The sequence below is a fragment of the Leptodactylus fuscus genome, chromosome 11, assembly GCF_031893055.1.
Source record: "Leptodactylus fuscus isolate aLepFus1 chromosome 11, aLepFus1.hap2, whole genome shotgun sequence".
In the NCBI taxonomy this organism is placed as follows: domain Eukaryota; kingdom Metazoa; phylum Chordata; class Amphibia; order Anura; family Leptodactylidae; genus Leptodactylus; species Leptodactylus fuscus.
Window position 1 is genome coordinate 89564049 of NC_134275.1, and position 6000 is coordinate 89570048.

The 6000-nt window shown below is 45.9% G+C and overlaps 1 non-coding gene across 1 annotated transcript; it reads left to right on the forward strand.

Moving 5' to 3' along the window:
- The first annotated feature begins 4926 nt into the window (after window positions 1-4926).
- On the forward strand, window positions 4927-5009 carry TRNAL-UAA (transfer RNA leucine (anticodon UAA)). Its single transcript has one exon. It is a non-coding gene; the product is annotated as a tRNA-Leu (tRNA).
- Window positions 5010-6000: the final 991 nt, after the last annotated feature.

The window sequence follows — 6000 nt, forward strand, 5'->3', positions numbered from 1 at the left end:
TTCCCTTATAAAACAAATGGGACCCCCTGGATGGCAGGAGGGAAAGCGGAGACAGCCGTGAGAAGGAATGGGGATTAGTAAGTGAATAGGTCCTGTTACCTGCAAGGGGGTATTCCCGCAGGTAATGGCCTATTAAAAAAATAAATAAAGCAGCATGTGCCCGCCAGGCCCCCTAAAGTCCCAAGCCCTGTGGAAGCTACCATGGTACTTGTCTGCTTCTGAGCCTGCTCAATCACATCACATCCATGTACGTGGGGATGCTGTAAGGGGTTTAAGATGAGAATCTTCATAGCCCTAACAGAATGATCAGCATTCCCTGTCGTCATACAGGAGCACAATGTGGGGTATTTCTGCCCCTGCGTGCTGGTAGGACAGATGGAATATTTTAATCAGTAATTAATTTAAATATGCATGACTAGACCCTATAAGAGGGCACTGGAACCTCCCTCCAACTCTTTCCTTTTTCTGTCTTTCTGAAGAAAGATTTAGGTTTATGTTGCAGTCACGTTTTCAGCTGCTGCGGTTTGATTGCCAGCAGTAAGGTAAGATGAATCCTCTTTCAGCTTTCTTTTAGTGCAGCTTGCACTAAGATTTATTACTGGGGTTGTTCTGTCAGCTCCTGTTATGTTGTGTTATCAGTGCCTGTGCACACTTACCTGGGCTGCAGTTGCAGCTGTAGACATTGTGGGCAGCTTTTAGCTTTTCTCTGTGTTTAGTGCAGAAACTAAAGCACTAAATGTCTATTGCTATGGGCAGTCTGTCAACTCCAAAGCTGTGATGTTTGTCAGCGCCTGTGCACTTACTCGGGCTGCAGTCACAGATAGGGTGGAGGGGAGTTTCTCTTCCTCTCTATCTCTCCCCCAGTTTCATATAACCTCTTCATCTGCCCCGTTTCATGTCCTCTTAATCTGCCCCGTTTCATGTCCCCTCCATCTCTGCCCCCAGATTCATGTCCCCTCATCTCTGCCCCCAGATTCATGTCCCCTCCATCTCTGCCCCCAGATTCATGTCCCCTCATCTCTGCCCCCAGATTCATGTCCCCTCATTTCTGCCCCCAGATTCATGTCCCCCCCATCTCTGCCCTCAGAATCATGCCCCCCCCATCTCTGCCCCCAGATTCATGTCCCCTCCATCTCTGCCCTCAGATTCATGTCCCCTCATCTCTGTCCCCAGATTCATGTCCCCCATCTTGCTCGCACACAGCCTGAACCCCACTATTATATTGACACACAGCCTGAAACACCCCCATCTTTCTCACATACAGCCTGAACCCCTCTATCATGCTCACACACAGCCTGAACGAACCCCTCCTATCATACTCACACAAAGCCTGCATCCCCTCCTACCATACTCACACTGCATGCATCCCCTTCCCACCCCTTGCTTACACTTGCTGTCTCCTCCCTCCATCTTACCTTCCAGTCTCCACTCACTGCAGCCTGTGTAACTCGGCACTGTACTGAATAGCTCCGCCCACACCAGAGTCCGATCACATGGTCATGACGTCATCACAGGTCCTTCAGCCCACTAGGATCTACCCTGCTGCAAAACGTAGCGTGGCTTCTCAGCTGCTAAAGCCATCGGACATGATACTGGGGGCAGAGATGGGGGGGACAAGATACTGGGGGCAGAGATGGGGGGGACAAGATACTGGGGGCAGAGATGGGGGGGACAAGATACTGCTCCAGCAGCCTCCCCTCACGCTCAGGCAGATCTTCTCCGTGCCTGCGAACGGCACTAGGCCCTGCCCCCTCCACGCCGCCACGCCCTGGCTCCGCCCCCTCCTCTGGGGGGGCGGCTTTCTGTAGTTCGCCTCGGGCGACGAAACGGGTAGGTTCACCCCTGGTGGTGCAAGCACAGTTTCTCTCAAATTCCACCCCATTCTGAGATATTTCCAGCTTTCCAGTACATCACATGGAGTATCAAATGGTGAAGCACAGTTTGTCACGCAAAAAATAAAAAAAAGTGGCTTAAAAAAATGTGGCATTAAAAATGTTGTGACAAAAAATTAGAATTGAAAAAAAAAAAAAAAAGGCTGCGGCGGGAGAAGGTTTTAACCATGATGACAATCGGATGTTACCAAGGGTGGGACAGCCTCATTTTCTGCAGCGTTTTTCATTGAGTTTTTGCTTCTCTCATTAAATATATAGGGAAAAGACTTTCAATTCCACAGCAAAAATTAACATGCTGCAACTTTTCTACAGCTTTTTTATTTTTGCATTGTGGGAATGAGATTAAGCAAAATTTCATTCACTTTGCTGGTACTAGTAAGGTGAGTTCACACAGCGTTTTTTGGTCAGGAATCTGCTTCAAAATCAGAACTCTATTGGGAGGCTTTTTTGGAGGCTAATTTTGAGGTGGATTCCTGATCAAAAAACTCTGTTTAAATTCAGCCTAAAAACTCAGTTTTTTTCCTACTAGGTTTCTGTAGCAGCCATAAAATGCTGCTATTTTACAACATCGGGTCTTAGGCACCTTAACCCTTTCCCAACATCTGCCATACTAGTATGGCGCATGCCAGGTGTGTAACTATGGCGGACGCCCGGGAGGACTGATCGGAGGCATTAACTCTAACGGCACCTCGGTCAAAGCTGACTGAGGCGCCATTTTCCCGGTGGCGTGTTGGCGTCGCCATTTTCTTGGTGATCGCCGGCACCTGGAGTAAGCTCTGGCACCGACGTCACGTTACTATGACAGCCAGCAGCCTTGTGAAGGCTCCCCGGCTTGTCATTACACCGCTTCTATTTCAGGCTATGCTACATAGCCTGAAATAGAAGTGCCGGTATTTTGCAATGCATTAGTGATCAGACCACCTGGGGGGGGGGGGTCTAATAAATGTAAAAAATATATAAAAAAAATTAAAAAGTATTAAAAATTCATATCACCCCCCTTTCTGTAGAACGAATATAAAAGTAGTTAAATACTGTGAAACACATACCTGTTAGGTATCCCCCTGTCCGAAATTGCCCGCTCTACAAATCTATACAAATATTTTTCCTGTACGGTTAACACCATAGTGGGAAAAATAGTCAAAAGTGCCAGAAATTTTTTAACACAGTTTGGGATTTTTTAAGGGGTTAAAATGTAAATAAAACCATATAAATTTGGTATCCCCGGAATTGTACCGAAACACAGAATACAGGGGACAGGTTATTGTGGTTGCACAGTGAACGCCGTAAAACCAAAGCCTGTACGAAAGTCGCAGAAATGCATTTTTTCTTCTAATCCCCCCATTCTGAATTTCTTTCCAGCTTCCCAGTACATTATACAGAATAAGTAATGGTGGTGAAAAATTTGTGCTGCAATGATTAAGACCTCATATGGCTCTGGGAGCGGAGAAATAAAAAAGTTATGGGGTTTAGAAGGAGGGGAGTCAAAAACCAAAATCAAAAAATGCCATTGGCGGGAAGGGGTTAAGGACGCCTGTGTTGTGGGTCAGTGTGCTATTCGGGTACTTCATGTATAGCACATTCACCCATTTTTCTCTATGGGCCCGTACATACAACCGTGATTTTCACAGTCCCATGTCCAGGCCCCAACAGATAGGTCAGGCCCTTTTCCTGTCATTTTTGTGGCCCGTGCGTCTGTGGCTCTATTCATTTAATGAACTGAGCCGCAGAAGCAGTGCCCGGACATCCCTGTGTGCAGGCTGTGCTTTTATTTCACAGCAGGCCTGTTGCAGTACGCTCATCTGCAACCGGCCTTAGGCTGAGGCCCCACTAGCTTTTTTTGTTGTAGATTTTTCTGTGTTTTTTTGAGCCAAAGCCAAGAAAGGCTACAAAAAGAATAGGAAATATCTAGGAAGTTCTTATACGTCTACCGTCTGCTCAATCCACTCCTGGCTTTGGCTCCAAAAAAAAAACACAGCAAAATCTGCAACAAAAAAAGCTGTGTTCCCACAACATGGAGCCTCAGGCTCAGGCTGATTTCACAAAATGTTTTTTTTGGGTGTATTTAAAGGGTTAGAAGAAAGAAGGGGAGGATCCCGCAGAAGATAGAGGCGGTGCAGGATCCTGTTCTTGGGCAGCGGTGGGGACGTTCTCATCGCATTTTCAGCGCTGGGGCCCGCCCCTATCGCTGCCAGAGAACTAATTTACATATTACTAAGGAACGGCGCGGCGGAGATCCCATCTAAAGGTAAGAGACGAATAGCCTTTCTAAAGGCTATTCCGATGTGTTAGCCACAGAAAAAAGATTTTTAATGGTAGAATCCCTTTAAGGCTAAGGCCCAACATAGCGGGCCACAACAAAAAAGCATTGTGGGAAGAAATGCGTTGGTTTCATCTGTGGACTTTCTGTTTCCATTAGTCCTCAGGGAAACTTCAGCCGTAACTGTACGTATGATTGACATGCTGCGATACAATGTTTTAGGAAATCGTCCACTGCGCATATTTCAACACAATGCGTGGATGGGATTTGCTAGATTCCCATCCACTTGGAAGTGACTGAAAAATGCCACAGTTTTTGCCACCGTGTTTCCGACAAAAACAAACCACGCCATTTGCGCCATGTAGCACTCCCAACCTAGCAGCTTTTATTTTTTTTACATTTCTTAGCTTTTTTTTTTTCTAAACGCAGCATGCTTTGGGTATTGTATTTTTTTTCAAGGCTTTTCCTATTAATTCCATTGTAGGAAAACTGCATGCAAGTTGTTGTGTAAGGCAAAACCATACAGGGGAAGGTTTATGAAGACTGGCATTGTTATCATTTCCGCCCTTGCCAAGCCCCCTTTGTAGGAAAGTGGTGCAGAAAAGATGTTGCATTTTGTGACTTTTTGTGCATCGTACACCCAGTATACAAGACATAAGAATCCGCCCACTGTATTCTGCTAAGAAGCAAAGCTCATTGCAGGAGTCATGACGGGCAGGGGCAGACCTCCGGACTCTGCCTTTATTTAAGCCCAATTCCCTTCTCCAGAACACAGCTACCAGGATGGCCGAGTGGTTAAGGCGTTGGACTTAAGATCCAATGGACATATGTCCGCGTGGGTTCGAACCCCACTTCTGGTAACTACTTTTTATCTCACCACATTTTATATTTCCGCCACAAAATAAAGATTTGAAGGATTTTTTTTAATCTGCGTCTTAGAAATCTCAAGATTTTTGTTATTTTTGTATAAGAACTTTTTTCTTTCCTCAACCCAAAGGACAGTCTGTACAAGCTATAGAGACATCTGGGTATACACAGACACATGACAGCTATGCAACACGTTTGCTATGGGGCTGCGGTTTACGTTAGGCTCTCTCAGCCATGCTGGGATCTGTAGTACTACACAGGTAGCAAACTGTTACTAAATATTACCCAGGACACTCGGCTTTTCCGTATCTACCGGGACCATTCATCACTAGTCACACTAGGACCCTGACGGGAGATTTTAGCTCACAAACTCCACCGCGCTCTGTAAGTGACGTATAAAGGCGACTTTACGGGACGTTTGTGCAAAAAAAAAAACAACCCTAAAACTCGGTTGGGACTTATAAAAAGAGCTGACGTCTCCAGAGCTCTGGGTAACATGGAAGCGGCTGGTGACGGGGAAGGTCGGAGGCGAACTGAGAACTCCAGCTAATGAGCGAATCTGCCGCACAAGAACACACGACTGCTTCCCAGAGTGCTGAGCGCGGGTCAGGGCAGACGGCGCTCTCTGCGCATGCTCAGTAGGCTCCCTGCTCTTGCGCTGGATGTATGAGAGGAGCTAGTGATGTAGCAGTGCTGGGGCAGGACCAGGTAATGGGGTCATCCTTCTATTGCTTTGGTAACTTATCTGCTCTCATTGTGCCTTTCATGAGTAACCTCAGACCTTGGTTATGGAAGTAAGTGGAGCCCTACACAGGGCAACAAGAACTAGTGTCTCTAGTATATAATTACTATGCATATATATGTATACTGTGTGTCTATAGTATATAATTACTATGCATATATATGTATACTGTGTGTCTCTAGTATATAATTACTATGCATATATATGTATCCTGTGTGTCTATAGTATATAATTACTATACA